At 38.0% G+C, this 23488-nt stretch overlaps 18 non-coding genes across 18 annotated transcripts; all 18 read left to right on the top strand.

Moving 5' to 3' along the window:
• The first annotated feature begins 460 nt into the window (after window positions 1-460).
• Trnar-acg (transfer RNA arginine (anticodon ACG)) lies at window positions 461-533 on the top strand. The gene has a single exon. It is a non-coding gene; the product is annotated as a tRNA-Arg (tRNA).
• Window positions 534-2607: 2074 nt separating this feature from the next.
• Trnar-acg (transfer RNA arginine (anticodon ACG)) lies at window positions 2608-2680 on the top strand. Its single transcript has one exon. It is a non-coding gene; the product is annotated as a tRNA-Arg (tRNA).
• Window positions 2681-4760: 2080 nt separating this feature from the next.
• On the top strand, window positions 4761-4833 carry Trnar-acg (transfer RNA arginine (anticodon ACG)). Its single transcript has one exon. It is a non-coding gene; the product is annotated as a tRNA-Arg (tRNA).
• Window positions 4834-5187: 354 nt separating this feature from the next.
• On the top strand, window positions 5188-5260 carry Trnar-ucg (transfer RNA arginine (anticodon UCG)). Its single transcript has one exon. It is a non-coding gene; the product is annotated as a tRNA-Arg (tRNA).
• A 1648-nt stretch (window positions 5261-6908) lies between these two features.
• Trnar-acg (transfer RNA arginine (anticodon ACG)) lies at window positions 6909-6981 on the top strand. The gene has a single exon. It is a non-coding gene; the product is annotated as a tRNA-Arg (tRNA).
• A 354-nt stretch (window positions 6982-7335) lies between these two features.
• On the top strand, window positions 7336-7408 carry Trnar-ucg (transfer RNA arginine (anticodon UCG)). The gene has a single exon. It is a non-coding gene; the product is annotated as a tRNA-Arg (tRNA).
• Window positions 7409-9056: 1648 nt separating this feature from the next.
• Trnar-acg (transfer RNA arginine (anticodon ACG)) lies at window positions 9057-9129 on the top strand. The gene has a single exon. It is a non-coding gene; the product is annotated as a tRNA-Arg (tRNA).
• Window positions 9130-9483: 354 nt separating this feature from the next.
• On the top strand, window positions 9484-9556 carry Trnar-ucg (transfer RNA arginine (anticodon UCG)). The gene has a single exon. It is a non-coding gene; the product is annotated as a tRNA-Arg (tRNA).
• Window positions 9557-11209: 1653 nt separating this feature from the next.
• Window positions 11210-11282, top strand: Trnar-acg (transfer RNA arginine (anticodon ACG)). The gene has a single exon. It is a non-coding gene; the product is annotated as a tRNA-Arg (tRNA).
• Window positions 11283-13356: 2074 nt separating this feature from the next.
• Trnar-acg (transfer RNA arginine (anticodon ACG)) lies at window positions 13357-13429 on the top strand. The gene has a single exon. It is a non-coding gene; the product is annotated as a tRNA-Arg (tRNA).
• A 2080-nt stretch (window positions 13430-15509) lies between these two features.
• Trnar-acg (transfer RNA arginine (anticodon ACG)) lies at window positions 15510-15582 on the top strand. Its single transcript has one exon. It is a non-coding gene; the product is annotated as a tRNA-Arg (tRNA).
• Window positions 15583-15936: 354 nt separating this feature from the next.
• Window positions 15937-16009, top strand: Trnar-ucg (transfer RNA arginine (anticodon UCG)). Its single transcript has one exon. It is a non-coding gene; the product is annotated as a tRNA-Arg (tRNA).
• A 1648-nt stretch (window positions 16010-17657) lies between these two features.
• Window positions 17658-17730, top strand: Trnar-acg (transfer RNA arginine (anticodon ACG)). The gene has a single exon. It is a non-coding gene; the product is annotated as a tRNA-Arg (tRNA).
• A 354-nt stretch (window positions 17731-18084) lies between these two features.
• Window positions 18085-18157, top strand: Trnar-ucg (transfer RNA arginine (anticodon UCG)). The gene has a single exon. It is a non-coding gene; the product is annotated as a tRNA-Arg (tRNA).
• A 1648-nt stretch (window positions 18158-19805) lies between these two features.
• On the top strand, window positions 19806-19878 carry Trnar-acg (transfer RNA arginine (anticodon ACG)). Its single transcript has one exon. It is a non-coding gene; the product is annotated as a tRNA-Arg (tRNA).
• A 354-nt stretch (window positions 19879-20232) lies between these two features.
• Trnar-ucg (transfer RNA arginine (anticodon UCG)) lies at window positions 20233-20305 on the top strand. Its single transcript has one exon. It is a non-coding gene; the product is annotated as a tRNA-Arg (tRNA).
• Window positions 20306-21954: 1649 nt separating this feature from the next.
• Window positions 21955-22027, top strand: Trnar-acg (transfer RNA arginine (anticodon ACG)). The gene has a single exon. It is a non-coding gene; the product is annotated as a tRNA-Arg (tRNA).
• A 354-nt stretch (window positions 22028-22381) lies between these two features.
• On the top strand, window positions 22382-22454 carry Trnar-ucg (transfer RNA arginine (anticodon UCG)). Its single transcript has one exon. It is a non-coding gene; the product is annotated as a tRNA-Arg (tRNA).
• The last annotated feature ends 1034 nt before the right edge of the window (window positions 22455-23488 follow it).

Below are 23488 nucleotides of genomic sequence, written 5' to 3'. Positions count from 1 at the left end.
CAAGGGTAGTTCCCAGGATTGAAAACATGCTGTTTTTCGATTGGCCTAAAGTGCTATTTTAAAGCCCTACGTAGGAGTACAACAAATTCATAAAGATCTTAGTTTTTGGTGTTTGACGCCCCCTTAAGGTCAAAATATGCAATCTATATATTAATCCTATATACAGCGGGAGATAGAGGTATGTGAAATCTGTCGTATACCAGTATGGTGTAGTCGCAGGCATGCCTATACTTTGTATGCAAAAAGTAATCGCGACTGTATTCTTGGTAATTTTACTACACATTAGGTCATAAAATCAGACTCTTGCCCCTTCTTCAAATATACACCGTACATCTCCTAAAACAAGCACCTTGACGTAACCAAAGTTTTGGTATGTGCAAATGCATTTAAAGTTTTAAAATTTTAACTGAGGTAAATTAATTTAAATCGCATTACGAAATCTATATTTGTAAAAGCTTGTGGGTGCGTGGCGCAATGGATAACGCGTCTGACTACGGATCAGAAGTTTCCAGGTTCGAATCTTGGCGTGCTCGTTCAAACTTTCTACGAATCCGTAGACAATCAAAACTATTGAGAAACCTTTGCTTAGTTTTAAAATCCAAATATCTTCCAGTTTCATTTACCGAGAAAGGATTTGAGACATATGAAGTTTATACTTGACGGACACGGGCAATCTATTCCATGTGGTGAAATTGTTAGTTTAAGCAGAACTCAAGAGCACTTTTGCAAATAGCTGGTGCAGGATGATCTTTCACGCATTTAACGAAATTTTCAGGTCAGTCCTTTACTTGTAAGGATTTGCCATGTGAACGAGATGCTGCACAAACGGATTCAGATTACACCAATCTCGTATTGATGTAAGTTACGTTGAATACTTTTCTTTAACAGGGCACGTAGCTTAATGGATAACGCGTCTGACTTCGGATCAGAAGATTGCAGGTTCGAGTCCTGCCTTGCTTGATTTCGAATGTATCCATTCGCAGTATAAACGCAAAACATTGGTTTATTCACACAATGTATATTTGTAAACATTGAGGCAGTTTTCAAAGAACCAAATTGGGATTTATTTGTTTCGTATATGGAAATCAAATCTCGACGTTCCAAAAATAATTTGATGTTTATACGCTCCATTTAGTGGCTGTAGGCTCGGCGGGCGTTGTGGCGCGCGCCTGTAATCCAGTTACTTGGAAGCTGGAGTTGTTGAACAACTTGAAACTGGGAAATGTGCGGTACTTGGACCTATGTCGAGCAGGTATCCGCGCTAAGCTCAGCGTCAATATGGTCGTCTTATGGAAACTTAAGGTGTCCAGGTTGTCTAAGGAGGATCGAACCGGGTCAGGTCCGAAAGGGAGCAGCCAAAAGTTCCCGCGTTGACCAGTAGCGGGACAGCACCCGTGAATAGGCCGAGTGTCGTAGCCCGGTAAATATAGTTGGACTCAACTCTTTTTTGCTAAAAGCTTAATGTTTCGTGCATGGTACATTGCAGACTTAATTAATTTGTACACACATTGGCCCGTAAAACTTGTTTTAATGTGTAAAAAAGAAACTTCAAATATTTACATAAAAAAAGTGGTTCTGTAAATGAACGAAAAGGTTCTCATCGCGTAAAGATAATATTACGAGTGCTATGTATGAAAGAAACGTATCTGTGAAAAACTTAAACTTTTCTGAGTTTGTTAGACTCTTACGTAAGGCTTTTAAAATATGTTTTAGCCAATCAGGGGCAATATGGTCGATTTTGTGTTTTGGCCTTGGAATTATCCTAGAAAATGAATTGTTTCAAATTTTAAGAACGCCTTCAAGACGTACGTAAAATTTGGCATGAGTAAGAAAAAAATTTGTATTTCAGGAGCGGCTAAACACCAAAAATGCCATAAAATCTTTGTTTGTATTTTTATACAGTGATTTTACTGAAAGACTGGTTACTCAAAAAATTTTAATGGGGCTCTCTGAAATTTTGCATGGCAATTTAGTATGCTTTGAACTATCATTCCATAAAAAGCCATCAAAAATCATGATTCAAACGTTTTTTACAAAGACGCAAAATAAACACTAAAATTTTGGTCTAAAAATCGATCTTGGCTACTTTCATACTACTTTTTAGCCTAATTCTGCACGCGACCTGGGACATTGAAGCACGCCAACTGCAAGGGTAGTTCCCAGGATTGAAAACATGCTGTTTTTCGATTGGCTTAAAGTGCTGATTTAAAGCCCTACGTAGGAGTACAACAAATTCATAAAGATCTTAGTTTTTGGTGTTTGACGCCCCCTTAAGGTCAAAATATGCAATCTATATATTAATCCTATATACAGCGGGAGATAGAGGTATGTGAAATCTGTCGTATACCAGTATGGTGTAGTCGCAGGCATACCTATTCTTTGTATGCAAAAAGTAATCGCGACTGTATTCTTGGTAATTTTACTACACATTAGGTCATAAAATCAGACTCTTGCCCCTTTTTCAAATATACACCATACATCTCCTAAAACAAGCACCTTGACGTAACCAAAGTTTTGGTATGTACAAATGCATTTAAAGTTTTAAAATTTTAACTGAGGTAAATTCATTTAAATCGCATTACGAAATCTATATTTGTAAAAGCTTGTGGGTGCGTGGCGCAATGGATAACGCGTCTGACTACGGATCAGAAGTTTCCAGGTTCGAATCCTGGCGTGCTCGTTCAAACTTTCTACGAATCCGTAGACAATCAAAACTATTGAGAAACCTTTGCTTAGTTTTAAAATCCAAATATCTTCCAGTTTCATTTACCGAGAAAGGATTTGAGACATATGAAGTTTATACTTGACGGACACGGGCAATCTCTTCCATGTGGTGAAATTGTTAGTTTAAGCAGAACTCAAGAGCACTTTTGCAAATAGCTGGTGCAGGATGATCTTTCACGCATTTAACGAAATTTTCAGGTCAGTCCTTTACTTGTAACGATTTGCCATGTGAACGAGATGCTGCACAAACGGATTCAGATTACACCAATCTCGTATTGATGTAAGTTACGTTGAATACTTTTGTTTAACAGGGCACGTAGCTTAATGTATAACGCGTCTGACTTCGGATCAGAAGATTGCAGGTTCGAGTCCTGCCGTGCACGATTTCGAATGTATCCATTCGCAGTATAAACGCAAAACATTGGTTTATTCACACAATGTATATTTGTAAACATTGAGGCAGTTTTCAAAGAACCAAATTGGGATTTATTTGTTTCGTATATGGAAATCAAATCTCGACGTTCCAAAAATAATTTGATGTTTACACGCTCCATTTAGTGGCTGTAGGCTCGCCGGGCGTTGTGGCGCGCGCCTGTAATCCAGTTACTTGGAAGCTGGAGTTGTTGAACAACTTGAAACTGGGAAATGTGCGGTACTTGGACCTATGTCGAGCAGGTGTCCGCGCTAAGCTCAGCGTCAATATGGTCGTCTTATGGAAACTTAAGGTGTCCAGGTTGTCTAAGGAGGAACGAACCGGGTCAGGTCCGAAAGGGAGCAGCCAAAAGTTCCCGCGTTGACCAGTAGCGGGACAGCACCCGTGAATAGGCCGAGTGTCGTAGCCCGGTTAATATAGTTGGACTCAACTCTTTTTTGCTAAAAGCTTCCTGTTTCGTGCATGGTACATTGCAGACTTAATTAATTTGTACACACATTGGCCCGTAAAACTTGTTTTAATGTGTAAAAAAGAAACTTCAAATATTTACATAAAAACAGTGGTTCTGTAAATGAACGAAAAGGTTCTCATCGCGTAAAGATAATATTACGAGTGCTATGTATGAAAGAAACGTATCTGTGAAAAACTTAAACTTTTCTGAGTTTGTTAGACTCTTACGTAAGGCTTTTAAAATATGTTTTAGCCAATCAGGGGCAATATGGTCGATTTTGTGTTTTGGCCTTGGAATTATCCTAGAAAATGAATTGTTTCAAATTTTAAGATCGCCTTCAAGACGTACGTAAAATTTGGCATGAGTAAGAAGAAATTTTGTATTTCAGGAGGGGCTAAACACCAAAAATGCCATAAAATCTTTGTTTGTATTTTTATACAGTGATTTTACTGAAAGACTGTTTGCTCAAAAAATCTTTTATGGGGCTCTCTGAAATTTTGCATGGCAATTTAGTATGCTTTGAACTACAATATCATTCCATAAAAAGCCATCAAAAAACATGATTCAAACGTTTTTTACAAAGACGCAAAATAAACACTAAAATTATGGTCTAAAAATCGATCTTGGTTACATTCATACTACTTTTTAGCCTAATTCTGCACGCGACCTGGGACATTGAAGCACGACAACTGCAAGGGTAGTTCCCAGGATTGAAAACATGCTGTTTTTCGATTGGCCTAAAGTGCTATTTTAAAGCCCTACGTAGGAGTACAACAAATTCATAAAGATCTTAGTTTTTGGTGTTTGACGCCCCCTTAAGGTCGAAATATGCACTCTATATATTAATCCTATATACAACGAGAGATAGAGGTATGTGAAATCTGTCGTATACCAGTATGGTGTAGTCGCAGGCATACCTATACTTTGTATGCAAAAAGTAATCGCGACTGTATTCTTGGTAATTTTACTACACATTAAGTCATAAAATCAGACTCTTGCCCCTTCTTCAAATATACACAGTACATCTCCTAAAACAAGCACCTTGACGTAACCAAAGTTTTGGTATGTACAAATGCATTTAAAGTTTTAAAATTTTAACTGAGGTAAATTCATTTAAATCGCATTACGAAATCTATATTTGTAAAAGCTTGTGGGTGCGTGGCGCAATGGATAACGCGTATGACTACGGATCAGAAGATTCCAGGTTCGAATCCTGGCGTGCTCGTTCAAACTTTCTACGAATTCGTAGACAATCAAAACTAATAAGATACTTTTACTTAGTTTAAAAATCCAAATATCTACCAGTTTCATTTACCGAGAAAGGATTTGAGACATATGAAGTTTATACTTGACGGACACGGGCAATCTGTTCCATGTGGTGAAATTGTTAGTTTAAGCAGGACTCAAGAGCACTTTTGCAAATAACTGGTGCAGGATGATCTGTGATGCATTTAACGAAATTTTCAGGTCAGTCCTGTACTTGTAAGGATTTGCCATGTGAACGAGATGCTGCACAAACGGATTCAGATTACACCAATCTCGTATTGATGTAAGTTACGTTCAATAATTTTCCTTAACAGGGCACGTAGCGTAATGGATAACGCGTCTGACTTCGGATCAGAAGATTGCAGGTTCGAGTCCTGCCGTGCTCGATTTCGAATGTATCCATTCGCAGTATAAACGCAACAAATTGGCTTATTCACACAATGTATATTTGTAAACAATGAGGAAGTTTTCAAAGAACCAAATTGGGATTTATTTGTTTCGTATATGGAAATCAAATCGCGACGTTCCAAAAATAATTTGATGTTTATACGCTCCATTTAGTGGCTGTAGGCTCGCCGGGCTTTGTGGCGCGCGCCTGTAATCCAGTTACTTGGAAGTTGGAGATGTTCAACAACTTGAAACTGGCAAATGTGCGGTACTTGGACCTATGTCGAGTAGGTGTCCGCGCTAAGCTCAGCGTCAATATGGTCGTCTTATGGAAACTTAAGGTGTCCAGATTGTCTAAGGAGGAACGAACCGGGTCAGGTCCGAAAGGGAGTAGTTAAAAGTTTCCGCGTTGACCAGTAGCGGGACAGCACCCGTGAATAGGCCGAGTGTTGTAGCCCGGTTAATATAGTTGGACTCAACTCATTTTTGCTAAAAGCTTCCTGTTTCGTGCATGGTACATTGCAGACTTACTTACTTTGTACACAAATTGGGCCTTAAAACTTGTTTTAAAGTTTAAAAAAGAAACTTCAAATATTTACATAAAAACAGTGGTTCTGTAAATGAACGAAAAGGTTCTCATCGCGTAAAGATAATATTACGAGTGCTATGTATGAAAGAAACGTATCTGTGAAAAACTTAAACTTTTCTGAGTTTGTTAGACTCTTACGTAAGGCTTTTAAAATATGTTTTAGCCAATCAGGGGCAATATGGTCGTTTTTGTGTTTTGGCCTTGGAATTATCCTAGAAAAGTAATTGTTTCAAATTTTAAGATCGCCTTCAAGACGTACGTAAAATTTGGCATGAGTAGGAAGAAAATTTGTATTTCAGGAGGGGCTAAACACCAAAAATGCCATAAAATCTTTGTTTGTATTTTTATACAGTGATTTTACTGAAAGACTGGTTACTCAAAAAATTTTTATGGGGCTCTCTGAAATTTTGCATGGCAATTTAGTATGCTTTGAACTATCATTCCATAAAAAGCCATCAAAAAACATGATTCAAACGTTTTTTACAAAGACGCAAAATAAACACTAAAATTTTGGTCTAAAAAATCGATCTTGGCTACTTTCATGCTACTTTTGAGCCTAATTCTGCACGCGACCTGGGACATTGAAGCACGCCAACTGCAAGGGTAGTTCCCAGGCTTGAAAACATGCTGTTTTTCGATTGGCCTAAAGTGCTATTTTAAAGCCCTACGTAGGAGTACAACAAATTCATAAAGATCTTAGTTTTTGGTGTTTGACGCCCCCTTAAGGTCGAAATATGCACTCTATATATTAATCCTATATACAACGAGAGATAGAGGTATGTGAAATCTGTCGTATACCAGTATGGTGTAGTCGCAGGCATACCTATACTTTGTATGCAAAAAATAATCGCGACTGTATTCTTGGTAATTTTACTACACATTAAGTCATAAAATCAGACTCTTGCCCCTTCTTCAAATATACACAGTACATCTCCTAAAACAAGCACTTTGACGTAACCAAAGTTTTGGTATGTACAAATGCATTTAAAGTATTGTAATTTTAACTGAGGTAAATTCATTTAAACCCTTTTACGAAATCTATATTTGTAAAAGCTTGTGGGTGCGTGGCGCAATGGATAACGCGTCTGACTACGGATCAGAAGATTCCAGGTTCGAATACTGGCGCGCTCGTTCAAACTTTCTACGAATTCGTAGACAATCAAAACTAATAAGATACTTTTACTTAGTTTTAAAATCCAAATATCTACCAGTTTCATTTACCGAGAAAGGATTTGAGACATATGAAGTTTATACTTGACGGACACGGGCAATCTGTTCCATGTGGTGAAATTGTTAGTTTAAGCAGGACTCAAGAGCACTTTTGCAAATAACTGGTGCAGGATGATCTGTGATGCATTTAACGAAATTTTCAGGTCAGTCCTGTACTTGTAAGGATTTGCCATGTGAACGAGATGCTGCACAAACGGATTCAGATTACACCAATCTCGTATTGATGTAAGTTACGTTCAATAATTTTCCTTAACAGGGCACGTAGCGTAATGGATAACGCGTCTGACTTCGGATCAGAAGATTGCAGGTTCGAGTCCTGCCGTGCTCGATTTCGAATGTATCCATTCGCAGTATAAACGCAACAAATTGGCGTATTCACACAATGTATATTTGTAAACATTGAGGAAGTTTTCAAAGAACCAAATTGGGATTTATTTGTTTCGTATATGGAAATCAAATCGCGACGTTCCAAAAATAATTTGATGTTTATACGCTCCATTTAGTGGCTGTAGGCTCGCCGGGCATTGTGGCGCGCGCCTGTAATCCAGTTACTTGGAAGTTGGAGATGTTGAACAACTTGAAACTGGGAAATGTGCGGTACTTGGACCTATGTCGAGTAGGTGTCCGCGCTAAGCTCAGCGTCAATATGGTCGTCTTATGGAAACTTAAGGTGTCCAGATTGTCTAAGGAGGAACGAACCGGGTCAGGTCCGAAAGGGAGTAGTTAAAAGTTTCCGCGTTGACCAGTAGCGGGACAGCACCCGTGAATAGGCCGAGTGTTGCAGCCCGGTTAATATAGTTGGACTCAACTCATTTTTGCTAAAAGCTTCCTGTTTCGTGCATGGTACATTGCAGACTTACTTACTTTGTACACAAATTGGGCCTTAAAACTTGTTTTAAAGTTTAAAAAAGAAACTTCAAATATTTACATAAAAACAGTGGTTCTGTAAATGAACGAAAAAGTTCTCATCGCGTAAAGATAATATTACGAGTGCTATGTATGAAAGAAACGTATCTGTGAAAAACTTAAACTTTTCTGAGTTTGTTAGACTCTTACGTAAGGCTTTTAAAATATGTTTTAGCCAATCAGGGGCAATATGGTCGATTTTGTGTTTTGGCCTTGGAATTATCCTAGAAAATGAATTGTTTCAAATTTTAAGATCGCCTTCAAGACGTACGTAAAATTTGGCATGAGTAGGAAGAAAATTTGTATTTCAGGAGGGGCTAAACACCAAAAATGCCATAAAATCTTTGTTTGTATTTTTATACAGTGATTTTACTGAAAGACTGATTACTCAAAAAATTTTTATGGGGCTCTCTGAAATTTTGCATGGCAATTTAGTATGCTTTGAACTATCAATCCATAAAAAGCCATCAAAAAACATGATTCAAACGTTTTTTACAAAGACGCAAAATAAACACTAAAATTTTGGTCTAAAAAATCGATCTTGGCTACTTTCATACTACTTTTGAGCCTAATTCTGCACGCGACCTGGGACATTGAAGCACGACAACTGCAAGGGTAGTTCCCAGGCTTGAAAACATGCTGTTTTTCGATTGGCCTAAAGTGCTGATTTAAAGCCCTACGTAGGAGTACAACAAATTCATAAAGATCTTAGTTTTTGGTGTTTGACGCCCCCTTAAGGTCGAAATATGCACTCTATATATTAATCCTATATACAACGAGAGATAGAGGTATGTGAAATCTGTCGTATACCAGTATGGTGTAGTCGCAGGCATACCTATACTTTGTATGCAAAAAGTAATCGCGACTGTATTCTTGGTAATTTTACTACACATTAGGTCATAAAATCAGACTCTTGCCCCTTCTTCAAATATACACCGTACATCTCCTAAAACAAGCACCTTGACGTAACCAAAGTTTTGGTATGTACAAATGCATTTAAAGTTTTAAAATTTTAACTGAGGTAAATTCATTTAAATCGCATTACGAAATCGATATTTGTAAAAGCTTGTGGGTGCGTGGCGCAATGGATAACGCGTCTGACTACGGATCAGAAGATTCCAGGTTCGAATCCTGGCGCGCTCGTTCAAACTTTCTACGAATCCGTAGACAATCAAAACTAATAAGATACTTTTACTTAGTTTAAAAATCCAAATATCTACCAGTTTCATTTACCGAGAAAGGATTTGAGACATATGAAGTTTATACTTGACGGACACGGGCAATCTTTTCCATGTGGTGAAATTGTTAGTTTAAGCAGGACTCAAGAGCACTTTTGCAAATAACTGGTGCAGGATGATCTGTGATGCATTTAACGAAATTTTCAGGTCAGTCCTGTACTTGTAAGGATTTGCCATGTGAACGAGATGCTGCACAAACGGATTCAGATTACACCAATCTCGTATTGATGTAAGTTACGTTCAATAATTTTCCTTAACAGGGCACGTAGCGTAATGGATAACGCGTCTGACTTCGGATCAGAAGATTGCAGGTTCGAGTCCTGCCGTGCTCGATTTCGAATGTATCCATTCGCAGTATAAACGCAACAAATTGGCTTATTCACACAATGTATATTTGTAAACATTGAGGAAGTTTTCCAAGAACCAAATTGGGATTTATTTGTTTCGTATATGGAAATCAAATCGCGACGTTCCAAAAATAATTTGATGTTTATACGCTCCATTTAGTGGCTGTAGGCTCGCCGGGCGTTGTGGCGCGCGCCTGTAATCCAGTTACTTGGAAGTTGGAGTTGTTGAACAACTTGAAACTGGGAAATGTGCGGTACTTGGACCTATGTCGAGTAGGTGTCCGCGTTAAGCTCAGCGTCAATATGGTCGTCTTATGGAAACTTAAGGTGTCCAGATTGTCTAAGGAGGAACGAACCGGGTCAGGTCCGAAAGGGAGTAGTTAAAAGTTTCCGCGTTGACCAGTAGCGGGACAGCACCCGTGAATAGGCCGAGTGTTGTAGCCCGGTTAATATAGTTGGACTCAACTCATTTTTGCTAAAAGCTTCTTGTTTCGTGCATGGTACATTGCAGACTTACTTACTTTGTACACAAATTGGGCCTTAAAACTTGTTTTAAAGTTTAAAAAAGAAACTTCAAATATTTACATAAAAACAGTGGTTCTGTAAATGAACGAAAAGGTTCTCATCGCGTAAAGATAATATTACGAGTGCTATGTATGAAAGAAACGTATCTGTGAAAAACTTAAACTTTTCTGAGTTTGTTAGACTCTTACGTAAGGCTTTTAAAATATGTTTTAGCCAATCAGGGGCAATATGGTCAATTTTGTGTTTTGGCCTTGGAATTATCCTAGAAAATGAATTGTTTCAAATTTTAAGATCGCCTTCAAGACGTACGTAAAATTTGGCATGAGTAAGAAGAAAATTTGTATTTCAGGAGGGGCTAAACACCAAAAATGCCATAAAATCTTTGTTTGTATTTTTATACAGTGATTTTACTGAAAGACTGTTTGCTCAAAAAATCTTTTATGGGGCTCTCTGAAATTTTGCATGGCAATTTAGTATGCTTTGAACTACAATATCATTCCATAAAAAGCCATCAAAAAACATGATTCAAACGTTTTTTACAAAGACGCAAAATAAACACTAAAATTTTGGTCTAAAAATCGATCTTGGCTACTTTCATACTACTTTTTAGACTAATTCTGCACGCGACCTGGGACATTGAAGCACGACAACTGCAAGGGTAGTTCCCAGGATTGAAAACATGCTGTTTTTCGATTGGCCTAAAGTGCTATTTTAAAGCCCTACGTAGGAGTACAACAAATTCATAAAGATCTTAGTTTTTGGTGTTTGACGCCCCCTTAAGGTCAAAATATGCAATCTATATATTAATCCTATATACAGCGGGAGATAGAGGTATGTGAAATCTGTCGTATACCAGTATGGTGTAGTCGCAGGCATACCTATACTTTGTATGCAAAAAGTAATCGCGACTGTATTCTTGGTAATTTTACTACACATTAGGTCATAAAATCAGACTCTTGCCCCTTCTTCAAATATACACCGTACATCTCCTAAAACAAGCACCTTGACGTAACCAAAGTTTTGGTATGTGCAAATGCATTTAAAGTTTTAAAATTTTAACTGAGGTAAATTAATTTAAATCGCATTACGAAATCTATATTTGTAAAAGCTTGTGGGTGCGTGGCGCAATGGATAACGCGTCTGACTACGGATCAGAAGTTTCCAGGTTCGAATCTTGGCGTGCTCGTTCAAACTTTCTACGAATCCGTAGACAATCAAAACTATTGAGAAACCTTTGCTTAGTTTTAAAATCCAAATATCTTCCAGTTTCATTTACCGAGAAAGGATTTGAGACATATGAAGTTTATACTTGACGGACACGGGCAATCTCTTCCATGTGGTGAAATTGTTAGTTTAAGCAGAACTCAAGAGCACTTTTGCAAATAGCTGGTGCAGGATGATCTTTCACGCATTTAACGAAATTTTCAGGTCAGTCCTTTACTTGTAAGGATTTGCCATGTGAACGAGATGCTGCACAAACGGATTCAGATTACACCAATCTCGTATTGATGTAAGTTACGTTGAATACTTTTCTTTAACAGGGCACGTAGCTTAATGGATAACGCGTCTGACTTCGGATCAGAAGATTGCAGGTTCGAGTCCTGCCTTGCTCGATTTCGAATGTATCCATTCGCAGTATAAACGCAAAACATTGGTTTATTCACACAATGTATATTTGTAAACATTGAGGCAGTTTTCAAAGAACCAAATTGGGATTTATTTGTTTCGTATATGGAAATCAAATCTCGACGTTCCAAAAATAATTTGATGTTTATACGCTCCATTTAGTGGCTGTAGGCTCGGCGGGCGTTGTGGCGCGCGCCTGTAATCCAGTTACTTGGAAGCTGGAGTTGTTGAACAACTTGAAACTGGGAAATGTGCGGTACTTGGACCTATGTCGAGTAGGTATCCGCGCTAAGCTCAGCGTCAATATGGTCGTCTTATGGAAACTTAAGGTGTCCAGGTTGTCTAAGGAGGATCGAACCGGGTCAGGTCCGAAAGGGAGCAGCCAAAAGTTCCCGCGTTGACCAGTAGCGGGACAGCACCCGTGAATAGGCCGAGTGTCGTAGCCCGGTAAATATAGTTGGACTCAACTCTTTTTTGCTAAAAGCTTAATGTTTCGTGCATGGTACATTGCAGACTTAATTAATTTGTACACACATTGGCCCGTAAAACTTGTTTTAATGTGTAAAAAAGAAACTTCAAATATTTACATAAAAAAAGTGGTTCTGTAAATGAACGAAAAGGTTCTCATCGCGTAAAGATAATATTACGAGTGCTATGTATGAAAGAAACGTATCTGTGAAAAACTTAAACTTTTCTGAGTTTGTTAGACTCTTACGTAAGGCTTTTAAAATATGTTTTAGCCAATCAGGGGCAATATGGTCGATTTTGTGTTTTGGCCTTGGAATTATCCTAGAAAATGAATTGTTTCAAATTTTAAGAACGCCTTCAAGACGTACGTAAAATTTGGCATGAGTAAGAAAAAAATTTGTATTTCAGGAGCGGCTAAACACCAAAAATGCCATAAAATCTTTGTTTGTATTTTTATACAGTGATTTTACTGAAAGACTGGTTACTCAAAAAATTTTAATGGGGCTCTCTGAAATTTTGCATGGCAATTTAGTATGCTTTGAACTATCATTCCATAAAAAGCCATCAAAAATCATGATTCAAACGTTTTTTACAAAGACGCAAAATAAACACTAAAATTTTGGTCTAAAAATCGATCTTGGCTACTTTCATACTACTTTTTAGCCTAATTCTGCACGCGACCTGGGACATTGAAGCACGCCAACTGCAAGGGTAGTTCCCAGGATTGAAAACATGCTGTTTTTCGATTGGCTTAAAGTGCTGATTTAAAGCCCTACGTAGGAGTACAACAAATTCATAAAGATCTTAGTTTTTGGTGTTTGACGCCCCCTTAAGGTCAAAATATGCAATCTATATATTAATCCTATATACAGCGGGAGATAGAGGTATGTGAAATCTGTCGTATACCAGTATGGTGTAGTCGCAGGCATACCTATTCTTTGTATGCAAAAAGTAATCGCGACTGTATTCTTGGTAATTTTACTACACATTAGGTCATAAAATCAGACTCTTGCCCCTTTTTCAAATATACACCATACATCTCCTAAAACAAGCACCTTGACGTAACCAAAGTTTTGGTATGTACAAATGCATTTAAAGTTTTAAAATTTTAACTGAGGTAAATTCATTTAAATCGCATTACGAAATCTATATTTGTAAAAGCTTGTGGGTGCGTGGCGCAATGGATAACGCGTCTGACTACGGATCAGAAGTTTCCAGGTTCGAATCCTGGCGTGCTCGTTCAAACTTTCTACGAATCCGTAGACAATCAAAACTATTGAGAAACCTTTGCTTAGTTTTAAAATCCAAATATCTTCCAGTTTCATTTACCGAGAAAGGATTTGAGACATATGAAGTTTATACTTGACGGACACGGGCAATCTCTTCCATGTGGTGAAATTGTTAGTTTAAGCAGAACTCAAGAGCACTTTTGCAAATAGCTGGTGCAGGATGATCTTTCACGCATTTAACGAAATTTTCAGGTCAGTCCTTTACTTGTAACGATTTGCCATGTGAACGAGATGCTGCACAAACGAATTCAGATTACACCAATCTCGTATTGATGTAAGTTACGTTGAATACTTTTGTTTAACAGGGCACGTAGCTTAATGTATAACGCGTCTGACTTCGGATCAGAAGATTGCAGGTTCGAGTCCTGCCGTGCACGATTTCGAATGTATCCATTCGCAGTATAAACGCAAAACATTGGTTTATTCACACAATGTATATTTGTAAACATTGAGGCAGTTTTCAAAGAACCAAATTGGGATTTATTTGTTTCGTATATGGAAATCAAATCTCGACGTTCCAAAAATAATTTGATGTTTACACGCTCCATTTAGTGGCTGTAGGCTCGCCGGGCGTTGTGGCGCGCGCCTGTAATCCAGTTACTTGGAAGCTGGAGTTGTTGAACAACTTGAAACTGGGAAATGTGCGGTACTTGGACCTATGTCGAGCAGGTGTCCGCGCTAAGCTCAGCGTCAATATGGTCGTCTTATGGAAACTTAAGGTGTCCAGGTTGTCTAAGGAGGAACGAACCGGGTCAGGTCCGAAAGGGAGCAGCCAAAAGTTCCCGCGTTGACCAGTAGCGGGACAGCACCCGTGAATAGGCCGAGTGTCGTAGCCCGGTTAATATAGTTGGACTCAACTCTTTTTTGCTAAAAGCTTCCTGTTTCGTGCATGGTACATTGCAGACTTAATTAATTTGTACACACATTGGCCCGTAAAACTTGTTTTAATGTGTAAAAAAGAAACTTCAAATATTTACATAAAAACAGTGGTTCTGTAAATGAACGAAAAGGTTCTCATCGCGTAAAGATAATATTACGAGTGCTATGTATGAAAGAAACGTATCTGTGAAAAACTTAAACTTTTCTGAGTTTGTTAGACTCTTACGTAAGGCTTTTAAAATATGTTTTAGCCAATCAGGGGCAATATGGTCGATTTTGTGTTTTGGCCTTGGAATTATCCTAGAAAATGAATTGTTTCAAATTTTAAGATCGCCTTCAAGACGTACGTAAAATTTGGCATGAGTAAGAAGAAATTTTGTATTTCAGGAGGGGCTAAACACCAAAAATGCCATAAAATCTTTGTTTGTATTTTTATACAGTGATTTTACTGAAAGACTGTTTGCTCAAAAAATCTTTTATGGGGCTCTCTGAAATTTTGCATGGCAATTTAGTATGCTTTGAACTACAATATCATTCCATAAAAAGCCATCAAAAAACATGATTCAAACGTTTTTTACAAAGACGCAAAATAAACACTAAAATTATGGTCTAAAAATCGATCTTGGCTACATTCATACTACTTTTTAGCCTAATTCTGCACGCGACCTGGGACATTGAAGCACGACAACTGCAAGGGTAGTTCCCAGGATTGAAAACATGCTGTTTTTCGATTGGCCTAAAGTGCTATTTTAAAGCCCTACGTAGGAGTACAACAAATTCATAAAGATCTTAGTTTTTGGTGTTTGACGCCCCCTTAAGGTCGAAATATGCACTCTATATATTAATCCTATATACAACGAGAGATAGAGGTATGTGAAATCTGTCGTATACCAGTATGGTGTAGTCGCAGGCATACCTATACTTTGTATGCAAAAAGTAATCGCGACTGTATTCTTGGTAATTTTACTACACATTAAGTCATAAAATCAGACTCTTGCCCCTTCTTCAAATATACACAGTACATCTCCTAAAACAAGCACCTTGACGTAACCAAAGTTTTGGTATGTACAAATGCATTTAAAGTATTGTAATTTTAACTGAGGTAAATTCATTTAAACCCTTTTACGAAATCTATATTTGTAAAAGCTTGTGGGTGCGTGGCGCAATGGATAACGCGTCTGACTACGGATCAGAAGTTTCCAGGTTCGAATCCTGGCGTGCTCGTTCAAACTTTCTACGAATTCGTAGACAATCAAAACTAATAAGATACTTTTACTTAGTTTAAAAATCCAAATATCTACCAGTTTCATTTACCGAGAAAGGATTTGAGACATATGAAGTTTATACTTGACGGACACGGGCAATCTGTTCCATGTGGTGAAATTGTTAGTTTAAGCAGGACTCAAGAGCACTTTTGCAAATAACTGGTGCAGGATGATCTGTGATGCCTTTAACGAAATTTTCAGGTCAGTCCTGTACTTGTAAGGATTCGCTATGTGAACGAGATGCTGCACAAACGGATTCAGATTACACCAATCTCGTATTGATGTAAGTTACGTTCAATAATTTTCCTTAACAGGGCACGTAGCGTAATGGATAACGCGTCTGACTTCGGATCAGAAGATTGCAGGTTCGAGTCCTGCCGTGCTCGATTTCGAATGTATCCATTCGCAGTATAAACGCAACAAATTGGCTTATTCACACAATGTATATTTGTAAACATTGAGGAAGTTTTCAAAGAACCAAATTGGGATTTATTTGTTTCGTATATGGAAAACAAATCGCGACGTTCCAAAAATAATTTGATGTTTATACGCTCCATTTAGTGGCTGTAGGCTCGCCGGGCATTGTGGCGCGCGCCTGTAATCCAGTTACTTGGAAGTTGGAGATGTTGAACAACTTGAAACTGGGAAATGTGCGGTACTTGGACCTATGTCGAGTAGGTGTCCGCGCTAAGCTCAGCGTCAATATGGTCGTCTTATGGAAACTTAAGGTGTCCAGATTGTCTAAGGAGGAACGAACCGGGTCAGGTCCGAAAGGGAGTAGTTAAAAGTTTCCGCGTTGACCTGTAGCGGGACAGCACCCGTGAATAGGCCGAGTGTTGTAGCCCGGTTAATATAGTTGGACTCAACTCATTTTTGCTAAAAGCTTCCTGTTTCGTGCATGGTACATTGCAGACTTACTTACTTTGTACACAAATTGGGCCTTAAAACTTGTTTTAAAGTTTAAAAAAGAAACTTCAAATATATACATAAAAACAGTGGTTCTGTAAATGAACGAAAAAGTTCTCATCGCGTAAAGATAATATTACGAGTGCTATGTATGAAAGAAACGTATCTGTGAAAAACTTAAACTTTTCTGAGTTTGTTAGACTCTTACGTAAGGCTTTTAAAATATGCTTTAGCCAATCAGGGGCAATATGGTCGTTTTTGTGTTTTGGCCTTGGAATTATCCTAGAAAATGAATTGTTTCAAATTTTAAGATCGCCTTCCAGATGTACGTAAAATTTGGCATGAGTAGGAAGAAAATTTGTATTTCAGGAGGGGCTAAACACCAAAAATGCCATAAAATCTTTGTTTGTATTTTTATACAGTGATTTTACTGAAAGACTGGTTACTCAAAAAATTTTTATGGGGCTCTCTGAAATTTTGCATGGCAATTTAGTATGCTTTGAACTATCATTCCATAAAAAGCCATCAAAAAACATGATTCAAACGTTTTTTACAAAGACGCAAAATAAACACTAAAATTTTGGTCTAAAAAATCGATCTTGGCTACTTTCATGCTACTTTTGAGCCTAATTCTGCACGCGACCTGGGACATTGAAGCACGCCAACTGCAAGGGTAGTTCCCAGGCTTGAAAACATGCTGTTTTTCGATTGGCCTAAAGTGCTATTTTAAAGCCCTACGGAGGAGTACAACAAATTCATAAAGATCTTAGTTTTTGGTGTTTGACGCCCCCTTAAGGTCGAAATATGCACTCTATATATTAATCCTATATACAACGAGAGATAGAGGTATGTGAAATCTGTCGTATACCAGTATGGTGTAGTCGCAGGCATACCTATACTTTGTATGCAAAAAATAATCGCGACTTTATTCTTGGTAATTTTACTACACATTAAGTCATAAAATCAGACTCTTGCCCCTTCTTCAAATATACACAGTACATCTCCTAAAACAAGCACCTTGACGTAACCAAAGTTTTGGTATGTACAAATGCATTTAAAGTATTGTAATTTTAACTGAGGTAAATTCATTTAAACCCTTTTACGAAATCTATATTTGTAAAAGCTTGTGGGTGCGTGGCGCAATGGATAACGCGTCTGACTACGGATCAGAAGATTCCAGGTTCGAATACTGGCGCGCTCGTTCAAACTTTCTACGAATTCGTAGACAATCAAAACTAATAAGATACTTTTACTTAGTTTTAAAATCCAAATATCTACCAGTTTCATTTACCGAGAAAGGATTTGAGACATATGAAGTTTATACTTGACGGACACGGGCAATCTGTTCCATGTGGTGAAATTGTTAGTTTAAGCAGGACTCAAGAGCACTTTTGCAAATAACTGGTGCAGGAGGATCTGTGATGCATTTAACGAAATTTTCAGGTCAGTCCTGTACTTGTAAGGATTTGCCATGTGAACGAGATGCTGCACAAACGGATTCAGATTACACCAATCTCGTATTGATGTAAGTTACGTTCAATAATTTTCCTTAACAGGGCACGTAGCGTAATGGATAACGCGTCTGACTTCGGATCAGAAGATTGCAGGTTCGAGTCCTGCCGTGCTCGATTTCGAATGTATCCATTCGCAGTATAAACGCAACAAATTGGCGTATTCACACAATGTATATTTGTAAACATTGAGGAAGTTTTCAAAGAACCAAATTGGGATTTATTTGTTTCGTATATGGAAATCAAATCGCGACGTTCCAAAAATAATTTGATGTTTATACGCTCCATTTAGTGGCTGTAGGCTCGCCGGGCATTGTGGCGCGCGCCTGTAATCCAGTTACTTGGAAGTTGGAGATGTTGAACAACTTGAAACTGGGAAATGTGCGGTACTTGGACCTATGTCGAGTAGGTGTCCGCGCTAAGCTCAGCGTCAATATGGTCGTCTTATGGAAACTTAAGGTGTCCAGATTGTCTAAGGAGGAACGAACCGGGTCAGGTCCGAAAGGGAGTAGTTAAAAGTTTCCGCGTTGACCAGTAGCGGGACAGCACCCGTGAATAGGCCGAGTGTTGTAGCCCGGTTAATATAGTTGGACTCAACTCATTTTTGCTAAAAGCTTCCTGTTTCGTGCATGGTACATTGCAGACTTACTTACTTTGTACACAAATTGGGCCTTAAAACTTGTTTTAAAGTTTAAAAAAGAAACTTCAAATATTTACATAAAAACAGTGGTTCTGTAAATGAACGAAAAAGTTCTCATCGCGTAAAGATAATATTACGAGTGCTATGTATGAAAGAAACGTATCTGTGAAAAACTTAAACTTTTCTGAGTTTGTTAGACTCTTACGTAAGGCTTTTAAAATATGTTTTAGCCAATCAGGGGCAATATGGTCGATTTTGTGTTTTGGCCTTGGAATTATCCTAGAAAATGAATTGTTTCAAATTTTAAGATCGCCTTCAAGACGTACGTAAAATTTGGCATGAGTAGGAAGAAAATTTGTATTTCAGGAGGGGCTAAACACCAAAAATGCCATAAAATCTTTGTTTGTATTTTTATACAATGATTTTACTGAAAGACTGGTTACTCAAAAAATTTTTATGGGGCTCTCTGAAATTTTGCATGGCAATTTAGTATGCTTTGAACTATCAATCCATAAAAAGCCATCAAAAAACATGATTCAAACGTTTTTTACAAAGACGCAAAATAAACACTAAAATTTTGGTCTAAAAAATCGATCTTGGCTACTTTCATACTACTTTTGAGCCTAATTCTGCACGCGACCTCGGACATTGAAGCACGCCAACTGCAAGAGTACTTCCCAGGCTTGAAAACATGCTGTTTTTCGATTGGCCTAAAGTGCTATTTTAAAGCCCTACGTAGGAGTACAACAAATTCATAAAGATCTTAGTTTTTGGTGTTTGACGCCCCCTTAAGGTCGAAATATGCACTCTATATATTAATCCTATATACAACGAGAGATAGAGGTATGTGAAAACTGTCGTATACCAGTATGGTGTAGTCGCAGGCATACCTATACTTTGTATGCAAAAAGTAATCGCGACTGTATTCTTGGTAATTTTACTACACATTAGGTCATAAAATCAGACTCTTGCCCCTTCTTCAAATATACACCGTACATCTCCTAAAACAAGCACCTTGACGTAACCAAAGTTTTGGTATGTACAAATGCATTTAAAGTTTTAAAATTTAAACTGAGGTAAATTCATTTAAATCGCATTACGAAATCGATATTTGTAAAAGCTTGTGGGTGCGTGGCGCAATGGATAACGCGTCTGACTACGGATCAGAAGTTTCCAGGTTCGAATCCTGGCGTGCTCGTTCAAACTTTCTACGAATTCGTAGACAATCAAAACTAATAAGATACTTTTACTTAGTTGTAAAATCCAAATATCTACCAGTTTCATTTACCGAGAAAGGATTTGAGACATATGAAGTTTATACTTGACGGACACGGGCAATCTGTTCCATGTGGTGAAATTGTTAGTTTAAGCAGGACTCAAGAGCACTTTTGCAAATAACTGGTGCAGGATGATCTGTGATGCCTTTAACGAAATTTTCAGGTCAGTCCTGTACTTGTAAGGATTCGCCATGTGAACGAGATGCTGCACAAACGGATTCAGATTACACCAATCTCGTATTGATGTAAGTTACGTTCAATAATTTTCCTTAACAGGGCACGTAGCGTAATGGATAACGCGTCTGACTTCGGATCAGAAGATTGCAGGTTCGAGTCCTGCCGTGCTCGATTTCGAATGTATCCATTCGCAGTATAAACGCAACAAATTGGCTTATTCACACAATGTATATTTGTAAACATTGAGGAAGTTTTCAAAGAACCAAATTGGGATTTATTTGTTTCGTATATGGAAAACAAATCGCGACGTTCCAAAAATAATTTGATGTTTATACGCTCCATTTAGTGGCTGTAGGCTCGCCGGGCATTGTGGCGCGCGCCTGTAATCCAGTTACTTGGAAGTTGGAGATGTTGAACAACTTGAAACTGGGAAATGTGCGGTACTTGGACCTATGTCGAGTAGGTGTCCGCGCTAAGCTCAGCGTCAATATGGTCGTCTTATGGAAACTTAAGGTGTCCAGATTGTCTAAGGAGGAACGAACCGGGTCAGGTCCGAAAGGGAGTAGTTAAAAGTTTCCGCGTTGACCTGTAGCGGGACAGCACCCGTGAATAGGCCGAGTGTTGTAGCCCGGTTAATATAGTTGGACTCAACTCATTTTTGCTAACAGCTTCCTGTTTCGTGCATGGTACATTGCAGACTTACTTACTTTGTACACAAATTGGGCCTTAAAACTTGTTTTAAAGTTTAAAAAAGAAACTTCAAATATATACATAAAAACAGTGGTTCTGTAAATGAACGAAAAAGTTCTCATCGCGTAAAGATAATATTACGAGTGCTATGTATGAAAGAAACGTATCTGTGAAAAACTTAAACTTTTCTGAGTTTGTTAGACTCTTACGTAAGGCTTTTAAAATATGTTTTAGCCAATCAGGGGCAATATGGTCGTTTTTGTGTTTTGGCCTTGGAATTATCCTAGAAAATGAATTGTTTCAAATTTTAAGATCGCCTTCCAGATGTACGTAAAATTTGGCATGAGTAGGAAGAAAATTTGTATTTCAGGAGGGGCTAAACACCAAAAATGCCATAAAATCTTTGTTTGTATTTTTATACAGTGATTTTACTGAAAGACTGGTTACTCAAAAAATTTTTATGGGGCTCTCTGAAATTTTGCATGGCAATTTAGTATGCTTTGAACTATCATTCCATAAAAAGCCATCAAAAAACATGATTCAAACGTTTTTTACAAAGACGCAAAATAAACACTAAAATTTTGGTCTAAAAAATTGATCTTGGCTACTTTCATGCTACTTTTGAGCCTAATTCTGCACGCGACCTGGGACATTGAAGCACGCCAACTGCAAGGGTAGTTCCCAGGCTTGAAAACATGCTGTTTTTCGATTGGCCTAAAGTGCTATTTTAAAGCCCTACGGAGGAGTACAACAAATTCATAAAGATCTTAGTTTTTGGTGTTTGACGCCCCCTTAAGGTCGAAATATGCACTCTATATATTAATCCTATATACAACGAGAGATAGAGGTATGTGAAATCTGTCGTATACCAGTATGGTGTAGTCGCAGGCATACCTATACTTTGTATGCAAAAAATAATCGCGACTGTATTCTTGGTAATTTTACTACACATTAAGTCATAAAATCAGACTCTTGCCCCTTCTTCAAATATACACAGTACATCTCCTAAAACAAGCACCTTGACGTAACCAAAGTTTTGGTATGTACAAATGCATTTAAAGTATTGTAATTTTAACTGAGGTAAATTCATTTAAACCGTTTTACGAAATCTATATTTTGTAAAAGCTTGTGGGTGCGTGGCGCAATGGATAACGCGTCTGACTACGGATCAGAAGATTCCAGGTTCGAATCCTGGCGCGCTCGTTCAAACTTTCTACGAATCCGTAGACAATCAAAACTAATAAGATACTTTTACTTAGTTTTAAAATCCAAATATCTACCAGTTTCATTTACCGAGAAAGGATTTGAGACATATGAAGTTTATACTTGACGGACACGGGCAATCTGTTCCATGTGGTGAAATTGTTAGTTTAAGCAGGACTCAAGAGCACTTTTGCAAATAACTGGTGCAGGATGATCTGTGATGCATTTAACGAAATTTTCAGGTCAGTCCTGTACTTGTAAGGATTTGCCATGTGAACGAGATGCTGCACAAACGGATTCAGATTACACCAATCTCGTATTGATGTAAGTTACGTTCAATAATTTTCCTTAACAGGGCACGTAGCGTAATGGATAACGCGTCTGACTTCGGATCAGAAGATTGCAGGTTCGAGTCCTGCCGTGCTCGATTTCGAATGTATCCATTTGCAGTATAAACGCAACAAATTGGCTTATTCACACAATGTATATTTGTAAACATTGAGGAAGTTTTCCAAGAACCAAATTGGGATTTATTTGTTTCGTATATGGAAATCAAATCGCGACGTTCCAAAAATAATTTGATGTTTATACGCTCCATTTAGTGGCTGTAGGCTCGCCGGGCGTTGTGGCGCGCGCCTGTAATCCAGTTACTTGGAAGTTGGAGTTGTTGAACAACTTGAAACTGGGAAATGTGCGGTACTTGGACCTATGTCGAGTAGGTGTCCGCGTTAAGCTCAGCGTCAATATGGTCGTCTTATGGAAACTTAAGGTGTCCAGATTGTCTAAGGAGGAACGAACCGGGTCAGGTCCGAAAGGGAGTAGTTAAAAGTTTCCGCGTTGACCAGTAGCGGGACAGCACCCGTGAATAGGCCGAGTGTTGTAGCCCGGTTAATATAGTTGGATTCAACTCATTTTTGCTAAAAGCTTCTTGTTTCGTGCATGGTACATTGCAGACTTACTTACTTTGTACACAAATTGGGCCTTAAAACTTGTTTTAAAGTTTAAAAAAGAAACTTCAAATATTTACATAAAAACAGTGGTTCTGTAAATGAACGAAAAGGTTCTCATCGCGTAAAGATAATATTACGAGTGCTATGTATGAAAGAAACGTATCTGTGAAAAACTTAAACTTTTCTGAGTTTGTTTGACTCTTACGTAAGGCTTTTAAAATATGTTTTAGCCAATCAGGGGCAATATGGTCGTTTTTGTGTTTTGGCCTTGGAATTATCCTAGAAAATGAATTGTTTCAAATTTTAAGATCGCTTTCCAGACGTACGTAAAATTTGGCATGAGTAGGAAGAAAATTTGTATTTCAGGAGGGGCTAAACACCAAAAATGCCATAAAATCTTTGTTTGTATTTTTATACAGTGATTTTACTGAAAGACTGGTTACTCAAAAAATTTTTATTGGGCTCTCTGAAATTTTGCATGGCAATTTAGTATGCTTTGAACTATCATTCC

This window comes from Clavelina lepadiformis, chromosome 7, assembly GCF_947623445.1.
Source record: "Clavelina lepadiformis chromosome 7, kaClaLepa1.1, whole genome shotgun sequence".
NCBI lineage: Eukaryota > Metazoa > Chordata > Ascidiacea > Aplousobranchia > Clavelinidae > Clavelina > Clavelina lepadiformis.
The sequence above is the reverse complement of the archived record's forward strand: the minus strand, read 5'-3'. Positions and strand labels throughout refer to the sequence as shown.